This window comes from Felis catus, chromosome A1 (genome assembly GCF_018350175.1).
Source record: "Felis catus isolate Fca126 chromosome A1, F.catus_Fca126_mat1.0, whole genome shotgun sequence".
NCBI classification, from domain to species: Eukaryota; Metazoa; Chordata; class Mammalia; order Carnivora; family Felidae; genus Felis; species Felis catus.
In genome coordinates this window covers 79,805,625-79,832,348 of record NC_058368.1, presented here as the reverse complement: position 1 = coordinate 79,832,348, position 26,724 = coordinate 79,805,625, and positions in this window count along the sequence as shown.

The window sequence follows — 26,724 nt, the reverse complement described above, 5'->3', positions numbered from 1 at the left end:
GTCTTGGGAGGGGAAGCTGTTCGTTTCCAGGCAGCGTGGATGAGCGGACGAGGGGGTCAGGCAAGGCTTTCTGGGAGATGGCCGACACACCGAGCCCGGGAAGGGGAGGCGAGAGGAAGTCAAGTGGAAGAGGAGGGGTGGAGCAGAGTGGTGGCAAGTGCCCAGCCGAAGGGGGTGAGCCTGGCAAATGAGAAGGGCCCGAGTGACTCCCTAGTCTGTACCCACTGGTGGCACCCAAGTAGGGTCCGTGGACCAGCAGAGGCAGCACCCTGGGCACTTGCAGGAAGTGCGCATTCTTATCCTTACCCCGGACTTCTCAGGCAGAAACTCTGGAGGCGGGGCCTGTGGCCTGCGTTTCAGCAAAGCTCCAAGGGCGAGATGTCTGCTCAGGTGTGAGCACCCCTGCTGCAGCCTCCCAGAGCCCGTGCTGCTCCCGCTGGAGCCCCTGCTCTGGGGGAGCCCAGGACCCCCGTGGGGAGGTGCCCTCATGCTACCCCCTCTGCACCAGGGTCTCTGCTACCCGGGAATCCAACTCCCAGCCACTTCCGGCACCCTCCCCACCGTGGGGCCTCCAGTGCGGGACACTCATGGCTTCAGATTTGAGAACCTACAATTTCCCACCATGTCTGAGACATCCTCTTGTCTGCACTTGGCTGGAGAACAGTGAAAACTCGTCTGTCCGGGCATGTAGCTGTAGCGAAGGGGAGGGAGGGAGGTGTGGGCTATCTTTTCAAAGGTGCTGGCTCCTTGACACTCGGACTTCATACTGGGAAGAGACAATCCACAGGATAGGGCATGCGTGTATCCTGCGGTGAAGGGCACAGATCCTGGAATCAGACTGCCTGGCTTCGAACCCCAACTTCATTACTTACTCGCTGTGCAGTTAAGGGCAGGGCAGTCGACCTCCTTGTGCCTCAGTTTCCTTATCTATAAAACGGAGATGATCCTTCCTACACGGGGGGTTATTGTGAGTAATGCATGAATTAATAGACGTGAAGCCCTCTGAACGGGGCCGGGTGTAGGACACGTACTCAAGGAGCATTGTCTCTTGTTTTCAGCTCTGTGGTATCTCTCTGTACATCACAGTGTTGTTATTGCCTCTTCCCCGAGCAGAATATTGGGACCGCACCCTTGCAGACTGCCTCTGTGAGGCTCTGTTACTCATGGACATAGGAATGCTTGTACTTTTCTGCTTTTTCCTGACTTCTCGAGTGAAGACATCCCCAATCACTGAGACTGATCAGTGGCCCTGAGGCAGGTGTCCTGGTGAGCTCATCCGCTCTAACGTACAATAGCTGTCAGTGACTTGGCCCTCCCAGGTAGGTAGTTATTTGGTGCTTATTTATAAAGCGAATGCCTCACTCCCTGGCTGCCCTTTGGATCAGTTTTTGACCAATAGTCAAATAACTTTAGGAGTCGTCGAACAAAGGATTACGGGTTCTTCCCCAGCAGGACCTCTCAGAACTACGTACAGAGTTGGTGGGTGTAATAGGCAATGTTTCCCAAACTTATCTAATCTCCTAGCACGTTTTGTCCCACGGGGCCACACCTCAGAAACATGGCTCCTCCCCCACCCCCACCCAGGGGCAAGTGCAGGAAACCCTGTGGGGAGGGGCTGCCCGAACCGTTGCTGTGGGCCAGCGGCGGGCTGGCCCCTAGAAACCCGGGTCCTTGAAAGCCTCTGCAGACTCTTCCACGGATTCGGAACTACTGGAGGGTAAAGGTAGTTCAGGAAGAGAACAGAGAGATGAAGGGTTGAGAAAGAGCCAAGCAGAGTCCTGAGAGGCTGGCAAGAAAAGAGAAATAAAGGGAACCCTTTCACGACGGTTTTAGAATTTCAGTTCCTGGGAAAGCAATCACACGTGAGCCACGCCAGAACTTTGAAGGACAAGAGGAGAGTCAGAAACTACTGTGCGAGGTGGTTTAGACACAACCGGTGCTGACGTGGACAGAGAAGCTTGCCCATGTCGGTGCCCCTGAGTTACGGCAAAGTGCTCATGGCTTTCATTAGTATTTGTTTTAATTTTTTTAAATGTTTATTTAGTTTTGAGAGAGAGAGAGAGAGAGAGAGAGAATGAGTGAGGAAGAGGCAGAGAGGGAGGGAGACACAGAATCCGAAGCAGGATCCAGGCTCTGAGCTGTCAGCACAGAGCCCGACGCGGGGCTCGAACCCATGAATCATGAAATCATGACTGAGCCACAGTCAGATGCTTAACCAACTGAGCCACCCAGACACCCCTCACTAGTATTTTTTTAATGTTTAATTATTTTTGAGAGAGAGAGAGAGAAAGCACAGCAGGGGAGGGGCAGAGAGAGAGGGAGACACAGAATCCGAGGCAGGCTCCTGGCTCCGAACTGTCAGCACAGAGCCTGATGTGGGGCTCGAATCCACAAACTGTGAGATCATCCCCTGAGCTGAAGTCGGATGCTTAACTGATTGAGCCACCCAGGAGCCCCAGTATTTTTTAACGTTGTGAAAAATTTCTGTTTAATGTAGGTTGAAGCCTCTTTCTTTGTTGTAACATTTAAATAACGTCTTTCATGCTGTGGGGGATTGTGAGAGAATGCGCCCACCTCGCCCCTCCTGGCCTTGAGGCCAGTGGATGCTCCTGGTGATGCCCCACAGCTGCCCCTGGTGTCAGTGCATGTGTAGCCTTGATCCAACCTGTTCCTTTGGTGTGGGGCACGTGATCGAGTCTGCTCTCCATCATCTGTGGCTTCCTAAGCAAATCAGTGTCAAATATCACAACGTCTACTCCTTACTTCACACTATGAGTCCTTCTGGAAAGCTCTGCCAAAGGGAAACACATATTTTCATTTTTCCAAATCACTGGAGAAAAAATTAAGTCCAAAAATCCTTTGTAAGCCTATAATTAAAAACTAGCTCCTGAGAGATCTGTGGCTTTGAAAATAAATGTTACTTTTAATGTTCTACTGCTTGTGAGAGTGGTTCCCAGCTTGGGGCACGAGTGGGGTGGGTAAGTGGGCCATTTTGAGGCTCCTTTCCAGAACATTTGTTTCTCCCTTGGGACAGGATGGTGGGCATTGGAAGGAGCTCCACACTGAATATTCTCCGGGCTCTTCAACCTTCAGTGTAATGTGGCAAGCCAGATACCATTAAAAATACCTCCAAAATTTTTAATGGCCTGAAAAGTTTCATAATTGATTTCTTGCAAGGGGTGAGTTGGGTCCTGGGTGGAGGTATTTCTCCTATATTCTATCCACTCCACTTTAAACTATTTTCCGGTATTGGAGTAGAAGAAATAAAACGCTGAGCAAGTGAGAACAGAAATTAACTAACGAACCCAAGTTTGGCGGTTTTGGGTGGATGGCAGATGAAACTCTGGCCACAAGCAGGAGAAGGTAACAATCTGAAAGAGATTTCGTGCCTCTTCTACTCCCGCAGAGGACCGCAGCCACTGCTTGAAACTTCTTACATGGTAAGTACAGTGTCATGGACTGGCTAGATTAGGGACGGACCTTTACGTCCAGGAGCAACGGTCTACCTTCTCACCACAGACATTGACACAGGTGCCCAAATTGTCTGAATACCCCTTACACAAGCAAAATCGACTGCCGTTTACTTTGCTTTGGATTAGAAGGCTTGCATTTGGCAAAACAAAAGAAATGTGAAGAATGTGTCGTGTTTTTTTTTTTTTAAGTTAATTTATTTTGAGAGAGAGAGTGAGCATGGGAGAGGCAGAGAGAGAGGGAGACAGAGGATCCCAAGCAGGCTCCACACTGTCAGCACAGAGCCTGATTCAGGGCTCGAAACCACAAACCATGAGATCATGATGTGAGCCGAAATCAAGAGTCAGATGCCTAACAAACTGAGCCAGTCAGTGCCCCCACCCCATACCTTTTTCAAGCCAAGTCATCTGTGTATATTCAGAGTGCTAGAATATGTCAATATATAAGGGCTATCTTCACACTTAATGCAACTTTTCTAAAATTTCAGTCGGTTTCTTATTATACAAGTGATGTGTCCTATGGATAAAATTTCAAATGTTACTAAATGGCCCAAAGTGAAAAGCAAAATCCCCCCTTCTGCAACCCCTATGAACATTTTTTTTTGGATGCATTCTTCCAGAAATTTTTCCCTAAATGCTTCTTAAAATTTATTTATTTGTTTATTTTTATTTTTTTTAATGTTTATTTATTTTTGAGACAGAGACAGAGCATGAACGGGGGAGGGGCAGAGAGAGAGGGAGACACAGAATCCGAAGCAGGATCCAGGCTCCGAGCTGTCAGCACAGAACCCGACAGGGGTCTCAAACCCACGAGTCGTGAGATCATGACCTGAGCTGAAGTTGGATGCTCAACTGACTGAGCCACCCAGGTACCCCCCAAATGCTTTTATATTATGCATTCCTTTCTGAAATTTGCTCTCCCTGTCTCCCCATTTAATATTACTTAGACTATTCTCATGTTTTTCTCTCTTTTATTTAAAGATTGCACGTCCTTCTTTGGGAGGATATTCTACTATAAATCTGATGGACTTAACCTTGTTCCCAGTGGGTTCCCCAGTTCCAAGATGGCAGAAGGGATGCCATAGAACACAGGTCTGCATACGTGTTCAAGCAGGGGATACATTTTTGCAGGTGGATTTGTGAGGACAAAGGGGATGTGCATCTTTGGTTCTTGAATGCAGCTGTGAGGTTGCCTTCCAGGGAGGCCACAGCTGGTCCTACTAAAGTATAAGGATGTTTATTCCTGGCCTTACTCAATCCTTAGTCACTACGATGTTGAATATGTTTACATAATTTATTATCTATCTATATTTTTAGTTTTATCTATTTTTATGTAAGGTGGTTTAGATTTCTTTTTGTTGACTTGTGAGAAGTATTTGTGTAGGAAAGAAATTAGGCCTTGATGTATTTTCTATGTTTTAAATATTTTTCCTAAAATGATATTTTTAAATTTGTGTATGGTATTTTTAAAATGTTTATTTTAAGAGAGAGAGAGTGCACACATGAGCGAGTATAGAAGGGCAGAGAGACGAGAGAGAGAGAGAGAGAGAGAGAGAGAGAGAGAGAGAGAGAGAAAGAATCCCAAGCAGGCTCCACACTGTCAGCGCAGAGCCTGACTCAGGGCTCAAACTCACCAACCATGAGATCATGACCTGAGCTGAAATCAAGAGTCAGGCGCTTGACTGACTGAGCCACCCAGGTGCCCTTGTTTATGTTTTTTTTTTTAAACATACATTAGTTTTAAGGGTGTGTGTGATCATATGTACTAATCTTTTCTTCATTTTCTTCCTGATTTCTGGCTTCTAGGAGAAAAAAAATACTTTTTAAAGTTTATTTATTTTCAGAGAGAGAGAGAGAGCCAGAGAGAGAGAGAGAGTCAGAGAGCAAGCAGGGGAGGGGTGGAGAGAGAGAGACACAGAATCCAATGCAGGCTCCAGGCTCTGAGCTGTCAGCACAGAGCCTAATGCAGGGCTCGAACTCAAACCTTGAGATCATATGCTGAGCTGAAGTCAGAGGCTCAACCCACTGGGCCCCCCAGGCGCCCCAGGTTCTTGATTGCTACTTTAAAACTGCCCTCTCCTGAGGCCTTGGGGCTCCCCTGAAGACAGTCCCTGAAGGGCCTTTCCAGGCAGTTGTGGGGTCTAAACACACCAGAGGTAGAGTGGCTCAGACTGGGGGAAAAGTGAAGCAGGATCCTGTTTTTACATGCATTTCTCTGACGGCTGGTGAGGTGAAGCCTTTTGTACGTGTTAACGGCCTTTTTGTAGTTCTTGCCCCGAAACTTAAAACCAGTGCCTCTAAAGCTTGCGTTAAGGGACTTGTGTTTAGGTAGCTTCCTCTCCTAGGGCCCAGGGCGCACGGGGGAGTGCAGGAGAAGAGATGTGTGCACAGCAGAGCCATCCGGCCCCACCGGTCTGCACGGCGGCAGGAACCTCTTCGTCTGTGGGAGGGCTCTGGTGACACACGGCCCGTGTTCTTGCAGGGCTTTACTGAGGGACAAAAGCGATCGCACCCCTGGACGTGTTGCTGAGCTTGTAAAGCTTGCATGGATGCGACACGAAAATGAAACGCAGTCAGAAAACACGGTCCATTTCCTCCTGTGGGAATGATGATGCTGTCGAATCGGTGGTGTCTACAGGATCTTTTCTGTTCCCACAGGCTCAAGACCCAGGTTCCTGTCCCTGACCCAAGTCATCATGCGCGTTCTCGACCCCAGCTGATCTGAAGGAAGGGTCTTAAGACTCTCCTCTGGATTCTAGAGATTTCTCAGGGTGCAGCTGAAGGCCACCCCATGCCCATGAGGAGTCTTCGTAAATGGATTTTCCTCCTTGGATTCTCCTAATTTGCAGGCCTCACAATTTAAGTAAATGCTACTACTGCTTGAAAACTTATTTTGTCTCCTGGTGTTTCTTCACAACGTGGTTCTAGGATTTATTTTATTAGATGGCACCCCTTTTTGTTACTTCTGTAGATTATAAGACTACTGTGACCATTAACTGTAGCTGTCAATTGGCTAGGTTATAGAATCTAGAAATCAAACACTACTCCAGATATTGCTGTGAAGACATTTTGTAGATGCACTTAACATCTACAGCCAGTTTACTTTCAGGAAAAGAGAGCATCCTCCATACTGTGGGTGGGCCTCATCCAATCAGTTGAAGGCCTTGGGAGCCAAAACTGAGGTTTCCCCAGAAGAAGAAATTCTTCCATGAAACTGTAGCACTAATCCCTGCCTGAGTTTCCAGCCTGCTGGCCTGCCCTATGAATTTCAGGTTTGCTAGTCCCTACGATCAAGTGAATAAGTTCCTTAAGATCTGTCTATTAATTACCTATCATCTGGGTATCTATCTATCAATTATCTATCATCTATCTATCAATTATCTATCATCTAGCTATCAATTATCTATATCTATATCTATTATATATCTGTTATCTATCTATCATCTATTACCTATCATCTATCTATCAATTATCTATCTATCTTATTATCTATCATCTAGCTATCTACCAATTATCTATATATCATCTATCTATCTATCAATCATCTATCTATCATCTAGCTATCAATTATCTATATCTATATCTATCTTCTCTATCATCTATTATCTATCTATATATCTATCAATTATCTATCATCTAGCTATCAATTATCTATACCGATTATATGTCTGTTATCTATCATCTATTACCTATCATCTATCAATTATCTATCTATCTATCTATCTATCTATCTATCTATCTATCATCTCTCTCTCTCTCTATCTGATCATCTCCTATTGCCTTGGTTTCTCTGGAGAACATAGCTAACACAGTTATGGGCAAGGGTCATCAGCTCCAGGGCACCTAAAGTCTTCCCAGTCCCCCAGTGCTTGGGGATGTCTTTCCATACTGACACTAAAACATGTCTCCTATTTCTTGCTCAAATCTTTGCTATCAACTAGCAGACTCCCTGCTCAGAGAAACTACTCTAACTCCACATTTTCTCCCTGTTTTATAGGTTCAGAGAACAAAATGCTGCCAGGATCTTAACCGTTCCTGAATCGAGATGAAAGTTGCCAGTGGAAGAGAAAAATGGCCTGGGTCTGCAGAAGGGGCAAGGTATCATCGTTCATAACATAAACGGATCCCTTCAGCGGCCAATCCCAGTGACCCAGGGTCTGGACTTCCAGCCCAGAATTTCGGCAAGGAGAGGCAGCTGCAAGAGCCGGGTGTCTACACTGTGGCCTTCACTCTGCCTCCGGTCCCCTGGGGCACATGGTTGGCTGAGGTTCCAGCTTGGAGATTGGGTCACTGACATACACAGTGGTATGTCAGCAGAGGTGAGTGGCCCCACCGAAGTTTTGGTGGGACTGTGGTTTTCTCTCTAAGCCAAGGTTTTAATCTGAAGTCAGTCCCGTCACAACAGCGCACTGAGTAGATATTAACTGTCTGCCCCCTACTCGGAGGGCACTGGGCCGGGCCCTCAGAAGATGCGACATGAAGAAGGCACACAGGATTCTCGTGTTGGTGGAAACGGAAACAGAGTGCAGCTAGATTTGTTCGGAGTGTAGGCTGAGGAAGATTTGGTCATTGTGGTGAGACCAGTTAAGACAGACAGGAATGTAAAGTAAGATAGTGAGCCATAAGCAACTAAAATGTTGAACAAAATATGTAAAGCAACTGTTTTCAGACATGAGAGAATACTTTTGTATCATTTTAAGCCACCTGTTTGTCGTAATTTTTTATGGCAGCCCCAGGAAATGGATGCAAAGCCATACACATAGATAATTTGGAGGGATCACAGATCTAAATGTAAAAGCTGAACCTATACGGTTTCCATTAAAAAAGAGAGCATTTTCCTGATGTTGAGGGTAGGCAATTATTTCCTAGATAGGGTACAAAAAGCACTAACCATAAAAGAAAATAATGAATAAATCAGACTCATGAAAATGAAAAACTTCCATTTATCAAAACACACTATTATGGAAATGATTAGGCGAGCCACATGTTAGGGGCAGATATTTGTCACAACACACTTGACAAAAGATTAGTATCCAGAATATATAAAGAATGTCTACAACTCAATAATAAAAAGACAAACAAACAAAAACTAATAAAAATGGGCGACAGGCTTGAACACACAATTCATGAAGGGTGAATCTAGGAATGGCCGATACGCATAAGAAAAAGTGCTCAATACCATCAGCTAATCAGGTTGGAGACGTGAGAAAGACAAGCACCAGTACGAACTTGCTACAATGGCTAACAAAACAAAATCCCTGGAAACAGGAACTGTTGGTGAGAATGTAGAACAGCAGGAATGCTAATGTTCCTGTGCCCACCAATTCCCGGGTGGGATCCTTGCAGGGACTAGGAAGTGACTTGCTCCTAGTGGCAGGCTCAGCGTGTCATGAGGAAGAAGGCACTGGATGTCCGTTGAAGAGGTGATGTTGAAGCTCTGCCTTGCATTGTTGGCTCCCACCTGAGAGTCTTTTAGCCTCTCCTCATTATCATTTTAAGGTAAGTTGTTGTGACACAGCTTCATAGAGGGAGTTGACCCGTGGTTCTTTGGGGAAGTCTGCATTGACTAGAATATGTGTGGATTGGTTGGGACTGGAACTGGAGAGGAGCCAAAGGGAAATTGCACTCAGGCCCCATGAGGGACTGTGAAGGGGCTTTAGCAGGAGCAGATCACAGATTGAGAGGGATCTTGAGGCTACCAGCTCCATCCAACTCAGGGGGCAGGGGCCAGACTGCACCAGGGGTGTGGAAACAGTTCCTATCTGCACCTGTCTGGTTCTAGGATACCTGTCTGGAGGCCCAATTTTTAATCTCGTAGTTGTGTGTACTTGTGTCTACGTGGTGGTTTGAAAGCTCATATTTATTGACTCCGTGTGTGTGAGAGATCTGGAAATCTCAAGACCACAAGTATAAAGGACCCCAACAATTTTTGAAATTAAACTAGTTTGCCCAATCGCTGCGGAGAGCATACGAAGCGGCCCCTCTGATACTGTATGCACAGAGGTGCCACTGTTTACACATTGGTGATCCGTGTTCATTTCTGAAACAGGGATGAGAGTAAGACGCAAATCTTATGTTGAAAGTAGGCTTGAAATGTCGTTTGATATCTTGAAAATTACTAATGAGATTGTTTATGACGGATTGTTTATTGTTTACAACTGCCTTGGGAGAGGTAGGAGTGGAGCTGGGTAATTAAAATGTATTTGTCCAATTTGGCCAGCACAAGCACTTCCATCATTCACAAATTTTTGGAGAGTGGCCACTTGGATAAAGTATGTGGTTCTGGATATCAGACAGAGTCTAGGTTGTTGTCTTCTTAGTAGAGGCTCCGGGACCTGCATTGAGCTGTGAACGGGTGCCTCTCAGACTTTCAACCCACATGGTACAAAAGCACGTCAGTGTTGGAGCTTGCTCTGTTAGACCATGAGTTCTTGGAAGACTTGTTTGAGTAGCTCCTTTTGTGTGTGTGTGGGGTGGGCGGGGCGGTGGACAGGGCTCACTTGTTAGGGAGGAGAAGCTGTGGTCTTCCTTTTTTTATTTTGTAGACACCATGATATAAGACATTGCTCAAAAATATTCCTAGGCATATGCACATATTTTGAAAGAAGTTTAGAAATGATGTTTCTACTCAGATGTTTTTCTGGGCGGCGTGTGCTGTATGTTTTGTACAATAGGTCAGTATGGGGTGACGTGGAGGCAGCTCGCTAAGTGAGTGGTGCTTTCCAAGCGTGAGTTTCTCTAAGCCAAGATTTTAACCAAATATGTAAAATAAGGTTCATTGTTCTTCCTTCTTTGTGCCTCCTCTTATTGACAAATACTTTCCATTTGGTCTTTGTCTCTATGTACACAGTGCTGTTGGAGGAAGTTGGCCAAGTAATGACTAGAATCTGCGTAATCATTTAAAATACAGAGATCTGTTGGTATGTGATTAGTCAAAGTGAAGGGTAGCCCTGGGAGGCTGACGCCAGCCTGACTGTGAGCGAGCGACCAGCAGCAGTGCAGGAGGAAGATGGTCTTGTTCCTGGACAACGTTCCAACTGTGCCCAACCAATCCTGGACCTCCCTCCCCATGGGGCGGATGCCAGACATTGCACTTGAAGGTTCAATTCTGGAATCGTACGGCTGTTCCTAGTCGGCAGTAGATGATCGGTGAGTGTTCCTCGCATCCGGTATATCCTGTGAAATCGCAAATGCCCAAGTGAGGGTCATTCTCTGCTTTTTCCTTTGAACGAACCAAAGTAAGTGTCGAACTGAGAAGTCAAAGCTCCCGCCCCTGTGGGTTCAGTGGAACCCCCAGCAGGGTGGGTTTGGGGCTGAGAGGGGAATCTGATGCCTCTGGAGGAGGAGAGGCAGCCAAGGAAGGAGGTGTGCTCAACACAAGACGGAGAGATGTGAGGAAAATCCAGAGTGCTCAGTGTCCCCACCATGCTGTCAACCTCATGAGCCTCTAACACACTCCCAGGAAGTTTGCCCTAAATTCCCGGTGACTGTTTCCGAAACACAGCTACCCTTCCTTTGGCCCCTGGTCTTCTCCCAGGGCACCTCCAGCAGTTCTGGGGTAGCAGGGGCGGGGAGTGAGGTTAGCTCTGTGCTCAAAAGACAGGTCTTCCGGGCTTCCTGCATCCGTGCAGCTGCCAGAGGTACATCCTGGTTTCGATTATTTCTTGTGCTTCAATTTATTTACTCTTTAAAGAGTGGCACGAATAAAATGCATCCTACATTGGCGTAGAGTGATTCTGGAGTCATTCGCGGATTTCTGGAAAGTAGCGGACAACCTGTGCATGTGACAAAGCCAGGTAAAGGTAACACAGTGGGGCTCCCCGTGAATATTGCAGGACAGGCCCTGGGGACAGTGCATAGGGATGGTGCAGGGACTGGCCGCGACAGCTGAGATTCACGGGCCAGCTCTCTGGCTGGGTTGAGCTGGCTCTGCTCACATTCGGAGCACAGAATCTTGTGCAGTGTGCCAGCCCAGTAACGCCGTCATGGAGGTGTTAGCACAGGTGCCTACACCTGACACTCACATTCATGAAGTCACCCTCTCTTCAGGAAGGCTGAGGTCATGAATGCTCCCTGCAGCCCTATTTCCGGAGTGGGGGGCAGGCTGTAACCCCGTCGGGACACTGAAGGACTGTCCTTGTGGCACAGGTCAGATATTCCACTTTTGTTTTCCCTCTTTCCCTTGGGCCCGAGACCTAGAGAAACCAGGTGTGGTGTCTGGTCAGAGTGACAAACAGGTCGCGTCTTTACTTACTGCGTATCACAGGAGCGGTTGAGGCCCGAGTGACAGTTACTCTGGTCAGGAGACAGGCACGCAGTCGCCTGGGCATGATTAGGCGCACGGTTGCCATCCAAATACGGAACTCGGTGCAGGTGTCAAATGTCACCCGCTTCCACCATCACATTAATTTGCCGAGTGATGAAGGATCCTGTCCTTTGTTTTTAGGAGGTACTTTGAATGTCCCGCCAACACGAGAGCGGTCCAGCGGAGACTTTCAAGTGAAACCGTTTTTGGTCAGATTTCATCCGACATGGATGTTCTCTTCGGCTTTTAAAGTAAGTTATTTATTCATTACTGTCTTCACTTCATCGCTGACATGCGATGTTATGTTAGTTTCAGGGGCACAACACAGTGACTCGAGATTTGTGTCCAGTAAGCTGCAGCTACCACCTGTCACCAGTGTGACATTGACACTGTCAATGTCATTGACACTGTCACTGTGTTCCCCGTGACTTAGTAATTTTATAACTGGAAGTGTGTGGGGCGCCTGGGTGGCTCAGTCCGTTGAGTGTCTGACTTCAGCTCAGGTCATTTTTGAGAGAGAGAGAGAGAGAGAGAGAACATGTAAGTGGTGGGGAGGGGCAGAGAGAGAGAGAGGGAGAGAGAATCCCAAGCAGGCTCCACACTCAGCACAGAGCCCAACTCAGGGCTCGATCTCACGACCCTGAGATAATGACCTGAGCCAAAATCAAGAGTCAGATGCTCAACCAACTGAGCCACCCGGGCACCTCTATTCCAGAATGTTTCTGAGGGAGCTGAGCCAGGGGGACAAGAGGCTGGTCTCCTACTGAAATTGGGACCCTTCAGGGGTCAACAGACCCAAGCACAGTGTTTGGGAGGCTCACAGAGCTGCCAACCACACCCTCCCCCCCCCACCCCGCCCCATCACAGCGAGGTGGAGAAAAGAGAAAGCCGCTTGTCTTGTAAAAGGAGGACGGCTCACACTGAGGCTGTAGGGTGATCCCACCCTCTGGCCAGCAGCCCAGTGTGGTCTCCCATGGGCCAGTGTGGGGAACAGGGCAGGTCCCCACTCCTGTCTGCACGGAGAGGGGGGCGTCTGTGCAGCGAGTGGGGCTGGCGAGCGGCCCAGACTGCAGGTTCTTGGGGCCGCCACAGGCTCAGGCACACTAGCTCCCCCTTTGAGCTGACCTGCTGAGATCTGTTCCTGATGATCACCCTCCCTTTCTTCATGGGACAGACGTGAAGGACACAAGTACCCCAGAAGCACATTCAGCGAGAGAGTCTGGGGAGCTTCATTGGCCTGGTTGGGGAGGCGGAGGCTCAGGGCAGATGATTGAAAGTTTCTCAGGTCGGGAGGGGTTTAAAATCATGTGTTTCTCCCCCCTGGGACTTGGGAATGATGGCAGACGTCATCATCTCCACCTTGTGGCCCCATTGAGGTGGAAGGGAGCAGCCGTGGGTGCTCTGTGGATCCAGAGCAGGGGCCCCAGTGTTGGGGGCAGGGAGCGGGGGGCTGCTTGGCTCCGTTCTTTTCTCTGGGACTTGGGAAGGGGATAAGCAAGTGCCCAATTTGTGATTCGTCCTGTGGGTTCAGGGAGGTGTTTCAGCAAAAGCTACTCATCACTGTGTGGACACAGCAGCACTGGACGTGGTGGCCCAGACTCTGAGGGCAGAGAGGCCGTGATCAGGGGGCCGCAGCTGAGCCCCTCTCTGCACGGATTTCCGAGTCTTGATGGAGCCACCACCTTGCCTCTGTAAGACCGAGCTAGAGGAACACGAATGTCCTGGAAACACTGGCTTTCCGTGTTTCCATAAACAAGAATATGAAGGAATAATCTCGGGCACCGGGGGGGCTCAGTTGGTTAAACGTCTGACTTCTGCTCACGGTTCATGAGTTCGAGCCCCGCGTCGGGCTCTGTGCTGACAGCTCGGAGCCCGGAGCCTGCTTCCGATTCTGTGTCTCCCTCTCTCTCGGCCCCTCCCCTGCTCATGCTCTCTCTCTGTCTCTGTCAAAAATAAATAAACATTAAAAAAAATATTCTGATTCCCAGCACTGCTCACTGTATCATCCCACTGAGGCTTTCGTATGTTTCCAAAGTTTTTCTGACAGGTACAGGTCATGGGAGCTGCACACACGCTTGCCTTCACGTATATGAGCATTTGTATGTGTGTGTATGAAGTTACTGTTTCTGTAGACTTAGACATTTTTTTAAAAATCCAACTTCTTGTGAGACTCTAGAATGGAACAAGATTTTGAACACGATTGGCTTTTCTTCTTTCCCCTCAAACTTAGCAATCAGCTGCAAGGCTGCAGAAGCTCTGTGGTTCCCTTAGCTGTACTTATTCTATTTGGGGAATCTTACAGTTCTTTTGTGGAACAGAAGGTGGGCCAGCTTATTTTTTAACTCCACTTGAGAATTTAGATGGCACTTGACTCACCCAGTGACTCAAGAAAGGAGCATATTTAGGGGTTGATTATGGAGGTGTTATTTCCCTAATTTAAAATACAGTACAATGTCTTTGCCCACGGAGAGCCTCCACTTACCCTGAGTCATCAGGACTCCTGTGTCTAGACAGGAACGAATGCACTCACTTTTGAGCCAAGATGGTAGCAGAGACTTAACCCCAGGAAGTGTGTATACGTGTGTGCGTTTGTGCACGCACGCACACGCATGTGTGCTAGGGAGGGATTTAGAGCTATTTTAGTTGAGAGAGAAATGTTATGTTGATTTCTACTAGGTGACCTATTTGGGTTTCCTGTTCCAATCACACCAGGTTGTTTCCTGCCAAACGGTCCTCCTTATTCAAGGCAAATATGTTTCAGGGAAGAAACTTGATTTTCTCATGGCACTTCAGTAAATTCTCCACTCCATTATTATTTATTTTTTATGTGCTTATTTTATGTATAATTCATAGTCAAATTGGCTAACATACAGTGTGTAAAGTGTGCTCTTGGTTTTGGGGGAGATTCTCGTGGTTCATCGCCTCCATGCAACACCCAGTGCTCATCCCAACAAGTGCCCTCCTCAATGCCCATCACCCATTCTCCCCTCTCCCCTGCCCCCCATCAACCCTCAGTTTGTTCTCTGTATTTAAGAGTCTCTTATGGTTTGCCTCCCTCCCTCCCTCCCTCCCTCTCTGTTTGAAACTATCGTCCCCCTTCCCTTCCCCCATGGTCTTCTGTTAAGTTTCTCAAGTTCCACATATGAGTGAAAACATGATATCTGTCCTTCTCTGACTTATGCTAATACCTTCCAATTCCATCCACGTTGCTGCAGATGACAGGATTTCATTATTTCTCATTGACAAGTAGTATTCCATTGTATACAGAAACCACTTCTTTATTCATTCATCAGTTGATGGACCTTTGGGCTCTTTTCATACTTTGGCTATTGTTGAAAGCACTGCTATAAACATTGGGGTACATGTGCCCCTGTGCATCAGCACTCCTGTGTCTTTTGGGTAAATACCTTGTAGCACTATTGCTGGGTCATAGGGTAGTTCTGTTTTTAAATTTTGGAGGAAACTTCACACTGTTTTCCAGAGTGGCTGCACCAATTTGCATTCCCACCAACAGTGCGTGAGGGTTCCCTTTTCTCCACATCCTCACCAGCATCTGTTGTTTCCTGAGTTGTTAATTTTAGCCACCCTGGCCAGTGTGAGGTGGTATCTCAGTGTGGTTTTGATTTGTATTTCCCTGATGATGAGTGACATTGAGCATCTTTTCATGTGTCTGTTGGCCATCTGGATGTCTTCTTTGGAAGTGTCTATTCATGTTTTCTGCCCATTTCTTCACTGAATTATTTGTTTTTCAGGTGTTGAGTTTGGTAAGTTCTTTATAGATTTTGGATACTAACCCTTTATCTTATATGTCATTTCCAAATATCTTCTCTCATTCTGTTTTAGTTTTGTTGATTGTTTCCTTTGCAATGCAGAAGCTTTTTATCTTGATGAGGTCCCAATAGTTCATTTTTGCTTTTATTTCTCTTGCCTTTGGAGATGTGTTGAACAAGAAATTGCTGTGGCTGAGGTCAAAGAGGTTGTTGCCTGTTTCCTCCCCTAGGATTTTGATGGTTCCCTCTCTCACATTCAGGTCCTTTATCCATTTTGAGTTTATTTTTGTGAATGGTGTAAGAAAGTGGTCTAGTTTCATTCTTCTGCATGTTGCTGTCCTGTTCTCCCAGCACAATTTGTTAAAGAGACTGTCTTTTTTACATTGGATACTCTTTCTTGCTTTGCCAAAGGGTAGTTGGCCATACATTTTTAAGTCTATTACTATTTCCTGTAAATAAGACTATGGACATTTTTTTATGTCTGTCTGTTTAGGGATTTAGCCTGCTTTAGTTGAGTGTACTCATGATGATAAATGCGATTTATGAGGTCACCTGCCAATTTTATTTACATATTATTAAAAAAATTTTTTTAATGTCTATTTATTTTTGAGACAGAGAGAGAGAGAGAGAGAGAGCGAGCAAGCAGGGAGTGGCAGAGAGAGAGGGAGACACAGAATCCAAAGCACGCTCCAGGCTCCGAGCTGTGAACACAGAGCCCGATGTGGGGCTCAAACTCATGAACTGTGCGATCATGACCTGAGCTGAAGTCGGATGTCCAACCGACTGAGCCACCCAGGCGCCCCTACATATTATTTAGAAACATCCTTCTAAGTCAGTGCTTGAAAAAGCCTCAAAATAGATATTTCAGGTGTCCTTACATAACAATTCTCATGTAATACTTCCCAGATCATTCTGAGCCAGACATTATGATCTCCACTCAATTTTCTGAGTGGTCTGTGGGCCTGAACTTCTCTGGAGCTACACAAGGCCAGGAGATAGTGGCCAAGCACAGAGTGTGTGTGGTCAGAGCCGTTGGAGGCCCTCACTTTCCAGGGGAGCCATGGAATCTCCTATGTGTGGATCAGTGAGCAGAAGTATCAGAAAGTGGTAGCATCTTGGTTTGGCGTGACCTAAATTCACAGCACTGCTTGGGCCAAATTAACTGCAAATTCATTTTGTCTACTGCTCAACCTTGTAGAACTAAGCTACATCTCTCAGGTTGTCTGTGCAGAGTTGTGGCCTTCCTCGCTTCTTCTCTCTTCCTGTGCTCTTGGAAACACCTGCTTCGGTGGACGGGCCCTGGGCATTCGTCAAGGATTGCTCTGTGGATGCTGAGCTTTTGCATTTGGTAAACTTCCTGTCCCTCTGTCTTGCCTGTGTCCCACTGAGTGGATGCTGTAGAGTAATGCACATGTTTATCTTTCAAATCAGTACAATTTTGAGTGTGCTAGACCTGATGAAAACAGTTCTTCTTTCTTTCTTTCTTTCTTTCTTTCTTTCTTTCTTTCTTTCTTTCTCTCTCCCTTCCTTCCTTCTTCCTTCCTTCCTTCCTTCCTTCCTTCCTTCCTTCCTTCCTTCCTTCCTTTTTCTTTCTTTCTTTCTTTCTTTCTTTCTTATATTCCTATTATTTTTTAATTTTTTAAAATATAATTTATTGTCTAGTTAGCTAATGTACAGTATATACAGTGTGCTCGTGGCTTCGGGAGTAGATTCCTGTGGTTCATCACTTACATGCAACACCCAGTGCTCATCCCAACAAGTGCCCTCCCCAATGCCCATCACCCATTTTCCCTTCTCCCCCACCAGTAAATTTTACTTTAAATGGAACTTAACAAATGAAGCAGTTAATTTACCAATATGAATACCCCTTAAATAGAGTCAAAATTTTCTAATGGAACTGAGGTAAACAAAACCATTTATCCAGAGGCCTGGACTATGCCAGATCTGTTGAACTTTATAAATCGTAGTAAATATTTGTGCTCAATTTCATAAAAATAAACCTTGATGAGAGAAGGGTCTGAAGTGGAATTCTGCCACTTTTTATGCAATATTTGATTTAAATTCAATTCCTGGAAGCCTCAGATGAATGGGGTTCATGTATCAAAGCACTGAGTTTAATTTATTGTGGCCTTAAACACACAGCTAGCTTACATGTGGATGAATATATATATATCAAAAAAAAAATCTGTTCCCTTAAAAGGAGTCAAGGGATACCACATATCAAATTTCTTGGCATGTTGTGAATATTAATATCCCCAAAGCAACGACGTCAAATTATTTGACTTGAACTCGCAAAACCAGAGTGTCTCACTGTTATTAAACAAGGCTGTCTCATCTTTTAATCTGGAATACCAGCAAGATCTCAGACACTAGTTGTTTATTGTTCCTTTCCTCTCTTTTTCTTTAAGTTCTAAACAAGCCTCCCCCTTTTCTTTGATACAACATGGCACTTAGAAACCTAATTTCTCTTTACCTGTGTATAAAGGATAAAAATAAAGAATAAAGAAAGTCAATAATTGTTAAGAGAATATTTTTGGCTTTAGAATGTCCTTGGAGAGAGCAATAAATCGGCTTTGTATTTGTGTTTTATTTTGTTTAGCATCAAAATTCCTTTGCGATGATGGATGGTAGGTGAATACCCTGGAGATGGGTTGTCTAGGACTTCTCTTTGCTAACAATAGGGAGAATGGAGTCATTTCCAAAAATACTGAACACTGGTGACTTGGTCAGATGGCAGCTTTCTCCGACTGAGCCTGCTGTTGGGGGTGCCCTCTGATGCATCCCATGAGAAGCTGCTGTCTGGCAAAGCTCCCGGTAGGTGGGTTTTGGTTTCGAGGGGCTCACAGTCCTGTGGCCACACTGCTTCGATTTGCCAGAAGATGCTTTAAGTGTCCAACGAGAGAATCGCCATTTATTCCAGCACTGACAGTTGCCTCTTAAAGTAGTGAGTTGTATTCTACTGTTGCCATGGCTCTATTTGGGGTTCACAGAATTGATTATTGAAAGTTTCTACCTCAATTTATTTGTTTTCTGTCTTTTTTCAGGACGAGGGTATGAAATAGGTAGGTTTCTACCACAAGGAGAACTTTGCCTTTTGTCTCTGACAACATCTGAGAGCAGACATGCATCTTTTAAAAAAGACGTAAAATGTACATGAAGTAATTAAAATTCTTCCTGACTGTCATTTCATTTTCACTTCTGTGGAAGGTTGTCATCCATAATTTTGAGATCTCATTTTGGGAGTTGTATCTTTCAAACTTTGAATTTGCATCATCATAGCCGTGCATTTTTAGTTTTGATGCAGATTCCCCCAAGGGACACACTTTTGCAATAGAATTTAATGGTCAGCAATGAATGAGCCATAGAGAAACAGCAGGTTTATGGCTTTTTTTTTTTTGTGAAGGGAAAAAAATTAATGTTCTCCATCAAACCTTGCCTTTCTCCCTTCATTCTTCCCCTCCATCCACCCTGCCTCCCCTTGGGATCTCAACTGTGTGATTGGTTTGGTTTCCACACAAAGGAAGATTTATTACTTTAATGTCTTTGTGATTTAGTTGTGTGTAATCTTACTTGGGACACCAGGGAGTGTATTCCCCCCTCTTTCTGTATATGCTGTAAACCCCTTTGAAGCAAAAAAGAAATGCACACATGTAGGGGGAAAAGCAGCCCTCACTCTTCTTCAGTCTTATCTTTCTGAGTTAAACATTTGGCATCAGCAACTAAATAAGATCAAACATTCAGAACGAGAGACATTGAATACCAAGAACATAGAAAACACAACAGTCGAAGCAACTCACGTCTTCTACATTCTTCTCCATGAACTCCGTGGCTTCCGTGTCTGAAAATGTTTACCAAGTGGAAACATACCTCCATAAAAGGACAATCCCACGTTTTCATTGCTTCCTGCCTTACTTAGATGTCACACTGAAAAATGTAGTTGTAACCTTGAATGATAGTCTTTGATTTATTTGAGATTAAAAAAATACACAGAGAGGGGAAATCGTGGAGGCTGGGGCCGCTCAACCACCTTTCTGAAAGTGGTTTCTTTGGGAGGTCTTGCCCCTGTGTTGAGGAGTGACATATGAACTTGGACTGACAGCCACAGCTTTAGCATACATGGGACGTTTTTCAAAGTTATTGATGATCTGTCAAATATACCAATAATTTTATGTAAATGGATAAGTTGGCTTTATCTTCCATTATTCCACTTGAGCGAATATTAGCCTGGCTTGGTACCTTGTACCTTGTACTTCATTGAAGCCAACCATCTCCATTGTCGGGTGGAACCCTCCTGTTACACCCCAAGTTTGCAGCTGATGAATCTGAGGCTCAAAATGAATAAACAACTTCTCAAGATTAAGGTTCCCAACATAAGTGCCAGGCCATCAAATTCTTCAGATGTCAAGTCCTTCCCATTTGTCACTGGACTGGAACCCTCAAGTGGAGGCTTCTCAACACTGTTGTCCTTCAAAAGACTTGGCTTCCAAGGAAATTATATAAAATGGTTTGAATTTCTTGGGACTTTCCTCCGATAAAACAGATGTCAGTTAGGACTCATTAGGTGTACAAATAACAGAGAAGCCAAATCCAGCTGGTTAAGCGTTGGAGGTGACTCTTATTCTGACTTCAGGAAGCTGAAAACGGAGAAGAGGGGAAGGTTTGGCACTGGTTGACTGAGAAGCTAGATGATGTCATTGAGATTCTGGACAAAGTCGGCCTTTTAAGGTTGTGTTTCACCTGAAAGGTGGTTCCCCTGTTTTCTGGCAAGGACTTAGTACAACCTGCAGACAGAGCGGGGCTTCCATCGTGTTGCTCCAAAGGACACTCCTGATAGTCACCCTGAGTGACTGCCTATCAAATGAGCAGACGTTGTGGCCAGAGAAGGAAAGGTGCTGACCTAGTTACTTTCGAACCTGGGGAAGAGTCAGCCTTCCCAGAGGCCGTGGGGCTGTGTGGAGCAGGGGTGGCTGATGGGATGAAAATCTGTGTAGTATCCTTAAGGAGAAACAGAAGCATGGGAAGAGGGCACAGGGGAGTAAACTGGTAACGACCCATCGAGTGTTCAAATCCTACACACATTAAAGCCCGACTGTCCTAGTTTTCCCATTGAATCTTCAACGCTAGAGTTTCAGTGTTTCCCACTTGGAAAAAAGGATGACAAGGGGGAAGTTGATCTGACTTTTGCTAATTCATGTTCCACCTGTTGGCGGACAGTGGCTGGTGGCTGTCATGCATGCTTAGAAGCGTTGGGAGTATTCCATCCAAATACTGATTTTGAAGTTTTCTGTGGAGCACACATTCTCTCTTCTCTTTCTCTTTAAGTGCTTTGGAAACAGGGGTCTTTTCATATTTTTGTGTCTCTCATAGTGTTTAGCAGAATGCCTTGCATACAAGTAGGTGCTAATAACTGCTTACTGTACCAACGATACTTTAGGACCTATCCTATAATCCTCTCAAGTTAGGAAAGAGTCTTCCTTGGATGGTGTTTTCTAGTTTTTGACCAACACAATGAAAGGAAAGCTAACGTTTCCTCTCTAAGAATTTACTTAATTCCTGGGTGCCTGGGTGGCTCAGTCGGTTAAGCATCCAGCTGCGGCTCAGGTCATGATCTCGTGGTTCGTGAATCCGAGCCCCGCGTTGGGCTCTGTGTTGACAGCTTGGAGCTTGGAACCTGCTTCGGATTCAGTGTCTCCTTTCCCCTGTACATGGTCTGTCTCTCAAAATAAATAAACATTGAAAAAGAATCTAAAAAGAATTTACTTAATTCTAATTGGCAAATTTTTGGTGGTATGCCGACAGTATGGCCTGAAGTATTTTAGGTGGTAGAGACATTTAAGGTGCCAGGAAAATAGCCAAGAGCCAACTCTAGCTGTACAGAAGCTCACAGAGTTGTGACGGCCACAGGTAAGGAAAGAAACGTATAAAACAACACAGAAAGTGTCACAGTAGAGCTTTGTTCTTGGTTGTGGGGGCAGTGGTGAGGCAGCAGAGGGGGCCCCTTAAGTTCCAACATTGAAACTTGGCAGATATTTGATCTGATTTTATCTGCTTTTCACCCAAAATAGATTACTTGAGATGCCCCTTAACTCACCCTCTACTCCCTCCTAATTCCCTAAAAGAAGGTCCAAATGGAAGAGACTTGTAGAACTGGAAGTCATGGGTGAAGCAGGTACACATGGCTGCAGATCCTGGGTGTCGTATGGAAACAAAACTTAAGCACAAATCTTAGCTGTGTTTTGGGGGGGGGTGGGGCAAGGGAGAGGTTAAAATCATATTTGCACACTCTGTCAATGGAACACGCACAGGTGTAACAACGCCTTGACACCACCTCTCCAGTCTGGCTCTCGGCGGGTGGGGAGGGGGGGGGAGGAGGTGGGGGTGGAGCTTGGAGACAGGCAGGGGGTGCTGGAAGTTGAGGGATCTCAGGGACTCACCTTTAAGTTCCCGTTTACCTTCACTGAGTGTGAAAATGTCCCTAGGATTTGCTGTTCTCAACATCCCTCTGGAGACCCAGCTTTTCCTCCAGGAACCAGACGTCCAGGAGTGAGGAACGTGCTGGGTGCTTTAAGATGATACCTGGCAACTGTTCGAATTTAGAAGTACCTGCAATCTCCCAGCCGTCTCTTATGAGCATCCCCCTGGAATCCAGATGTTGAAGTCCTAATGCCCAATGTGACTGTATTTGGAGCCAGGTCTTTAAGGAGGTAATTAAATGAAGTCATAAGGATACAGCCCTGATCTGATAGGACTGGGGCCCCTGAAAGAGAGGAAGAAAAACCAGAGCTCCCTCTCAAAGCACACACACACAGAGGGAAGACCACATGAGGAGGTATAGGAGACAGCCACCGTCTGGAGCCAAGAACGGTTCTCCCTACCAGCAACTTGGCCTTAGACTTCCAGCCTCCAGAACTGGGAGAAAGTAAGTTGCTGTTGTTTAAGCCACTGTGGGTGGTATTGTGTTACGACAGCCTAGCTAACTGGCACACCACCGGAACAGACCACCTTTACGCTCTCCAGCACGGAGGGAACAGCATGGAAACTTCCCACACTGGGCATTTTCTAGCAGTTGGGGCTCTCTGTGGGAGATAATGCCTTCTGGAGCTTTAGTTGTTATACTCGTATTTCTAACAACTATTCTTACCATGTTTTTGAGAGTGACAATGAGCCTAATATACACTAAAGACTGTTAGCCTGCCACATTGTATTTGTGCCACCGTTTGTCCACGTTGTCCAATGTTGCACTTAGCTGCAGCCATGTGTGCTCGTTACCATGGTCATGGTCAATGATGGTCAATTAGGTGACTCGCATCTGACCCACGGATGCTGGTTTCTGGATTCACAGATGAGTCAGAAACTCCGGAATAGGCAGGGCTGACAGTCCTTGGATAATGAAGATCACTAATGACATGTGTCTTTCTCCAACTTACTGCACAGGAGGGGTACATGACTGGCCCAGTTCCCAGTTTGACAACTTCTGAGAAAGTTTTGTCCTTTGCCCGTGATTCCCTTGAGCTTTTCACCCAGGGGTGGCACACCTGTCACTTACCGTAGCTCAGGAAGTTCTAGGAGATGTATTCTGTCCAGTTGCTGGCTTTCCTGCCCGTCATGGCTGGCATCCTCCTGGTCAAAGGGGTTGGAAAGTTTACAGACAGTTGAGGGTTTACTTCCTCTCCCTTCCTGGAGAACACTTTCCATGTCAGGAAATGCTAGCACTGTGCTGTGGACAAATGGACACCTGGATGAACTCATTCAGAGTGCTACAGAGGCTATTGATTCTGCTTAGATAATTTTATGAAAGTAGGTCTGGTAAATGGACATTAAAAGAAAATTCTTCTAGTTTCTTGGAGAGGGAGAGTGTCCTGAGCTAAAGCACCATTTTCTGGTTCCTGCATAAGTCCGGTGTCTGTTCCACTGTATGTGGTTACGGCCGTGGTAGGAAGCTGACCTCCTCAGCCCTACCTCCTACTGTTGTTTTTTTTTTTCCTGTAATAGGAATTTCAGTGTTTTAGGGTGCCGGGAACCAGAGCCTTATTCATCTGGCAAACTCTGACCTTAAGACTCAAATAGTTAATGTAAAACAGGAACCCCAAAGGCGAGCGCCCAAGCTGATAGGTTATGTGATAGGTTATGATAGGCTATGTGATAGTGATAGGTTATGTGACCCACATATGAGAGTTAAAAACATGTTCTCCAGGGGGCAGCAGGAGAGTTACTGGGATCATAGTGATGGGCTCTGTGTCCAGACTGTGGTGATGGAGATGCCAATGTGCACATGTGATGAAATTGTGTAGAAGTGAGAACACACACACGCACACGTAAAGTTGGAGAAATCTGAGTAATATGGTGGGTTGTACCAACGTTCTGCACGATGGTTTGAAAATATTACCACCGGGAACATTGGGTGAGGGGTATACAGTCGACTCTCTCCTTCTTGTTTCTTACAACTGTGTGTGAATTACAGTTCGTGTAGCTAAACAACCAAGTTAGCCTCACCTCCTGAATCTACTTTCCAAGTCTTTAAATGCTAGCCGAGCAATGGTGGACAATATCATCTGATAAAACAAAACAGTGGAAATAGTGCTCTTGACTATTTTAACTGTGGATAATGTTTTCCAGACTGTTCCACCGATAAGCACAGAAATTGATTAACACACTCTGGTGAGGCTCAAACATGGTGTCCCGTGGGAGCCCTGGGACAGGCAAACAAGGAGGTTTGAACATTTAGAGCTATTCCATTGAGACCATTTCATTTTTTCTCTAATCACAAACATCTGCTATTTATAGCAAATTGGGAAAATAGAATAAGGCACAAGGAAGGAAAACATATATAACCTCGAGATTGCGAGATAACCCTCATTGACATCTTGTTATAGTTCTACTGGTCTTTTGGTCTATTCAAATATATATTTACACATAATGAGTATTTCCCCACTTTTGAGGAAAGTCTCACAAACAACATTTCCAAGGCTTTATAAAGCACATTCTAAGTGTGGTTGTGCAAATCGGATATATATGCAACCGTATAGGTTCCCAGTGTTCAGCAATCTCTCAGCTTTTCTGATGTTACAGATAAAAATTGGTATTTGTCTCATCTTTAAGGTCCAGTGAGGTCATTTTCCTCTTTGTTTGCTATTCATTTGTATTTCCTGTTTAAAAAAAAAAATTCAAAGTGTTTATTTTTGAGAGAGAGAGAGAGAGAGAGAGAGAGAGAGAGAGAAAGTGACTGGGGGAGGGGCAGAGAGAGGGAGACATAGAATCCAAACAGACTCTAGGCTCTGAGCTGTCAGTGCAGAGCCCGATGCAGGGCTCGAACCCACAAGCCGTGAGATCATGACCTGAGCCTAAGTCGGACGCTTAACCGACTGAGCCCCCTAGGCCTCCCTGTACTTCCTGTTTTGTGACTCACTCGCTTGCACACTCTATGTGTTGGGACTGGGTCCAAATCATCTAACAGTAACATTACTTGTCAAGAGGATAAAGCCATTAAGGGCTTCCTTTGAGGAGAACTTGAGTCCTTTGTAGCTGCTTAAACATGTGAGGTACTCTGGGGGCACTCGTGAGTGTTTCTTACGCTCAATTCTCATTTGTAATAGATCCTTATACCATAATATTTCCATTTTAGATGAGAATACAGTGCGCAGGAGGGCAAAGTATGATTTGAAGGCCTAAATATTCAAGCAAGGGGACCAGAAGGTGAATAATGTTGTTCAAACCCAGACTGGAAGCTCAGCCCACTGAGCCAGGTTAACCTGAGGGAAGATGCTGGAAAGAACAAGAGCCACCTTCTGGACCCTGGCCTCAGCTTCCTGAGTCCTGCTTGGTCCCCACCCTCTAGACTCAGCCCACTCTACCCTCTCACTTCCTGCTCTGGGACTATGTTCCCTGAAATCGTGTTATTGTGAACACGTGGAGTTCTCGAGCACTATTCTTTTTTGGAGATTTTGCATGTTAATGGAGTGAAGCCCTTCCGACAAATTCTGGAATCACGTTTGGACTTCCTGGGCGGCAGCCAGGAAACCGGGCAGGATTTTGAGGCTGTCCTGCTGCTTTTGAGTCAACTCTTGAGTCCTGTCGCCTCTTAAAGTGATTTTCTAAAAAGAATGATTGGAACGAAGTCAGAAATGAGCCCTTGAGAACAAAAACGTGATTTGATACCTTGGAGCTTCAGAATACATTCGAATACATTTAGGATACATTGGTGCTGCTGTTGGCCATATTGAATACCAGGAAGAATCATCTTTTTAACCAGATTTATCTATGCCCAAATCATGTCTCTACTTCTTGGACCAAAAAGAAATGAAACAAATGTTTACTTTTTCCATATAAATAGGACATTTGGAAAACTGGGGTTTTAACTCTGGATTCATACAATTTTATGGTTCACTCATTATTGCCTTTAGACCCCAGCATCGAAAGTGGCCCAGATACTTTCCCCTGGTGCACCCAGAGAGTACAACGATGAACTTCTTTCATTGGTTGGAAAGAATAGCAGAAAAAATGTTATGTATTATCTCTAGGAAGAGGATATTTCTATATACTTTGATTTTGCCCATGGAGTGAGTCGATGGGAAGAACCATGTCTTTTGCCTCCTGGTTTCTTCTAAGCGTCCTTCAAATCCACACTGAGGTGTCGCTTTGTCTACAGAGCCTTTCCAGACCCCTGCACTCCAAGGTCATGGCCTCTCTGGAGGCCGCACCGCACCTGCACCATTTCTGTCGAATTCTCATGGTTACCTGATGAGGTGGCTGCAGTCCTGGTTCACCAATGAGCAAACGCAGCCTCCCACTTACAGGCTTCCTCCCTGGGGTCACACAGCTAGTCTGTGCTGAAGCCGCCCCTCCACGTGGGAATTTCTGCTATTATATTGTCAGCTAGATTGGCCTGATTGGGGGTGGTAGGCCAGGCCCTTCTTGATGATACTCTGCCAAAGGTTCTGTGGGTGCCAAGATTCTGTTCCCTCTGAGAGAGGACCGGGGGCCCATGCAGCCCTTTGCTGTTCAGCGAGGCGGGCTCGACGCAGACCATCTTCCCCACTCCTTCTGGAAACAACTTGGAGCACAATGAGTCTGCCCAGGGCTCTCCCTGCTCTGCCGTATATGGCTGCCAGCTTTCCAGGGCAGCGCCATGATCCCCAGGGTCTTGCATGCAGGGCAGCGATTAGCAGAGGTGTTTACATGG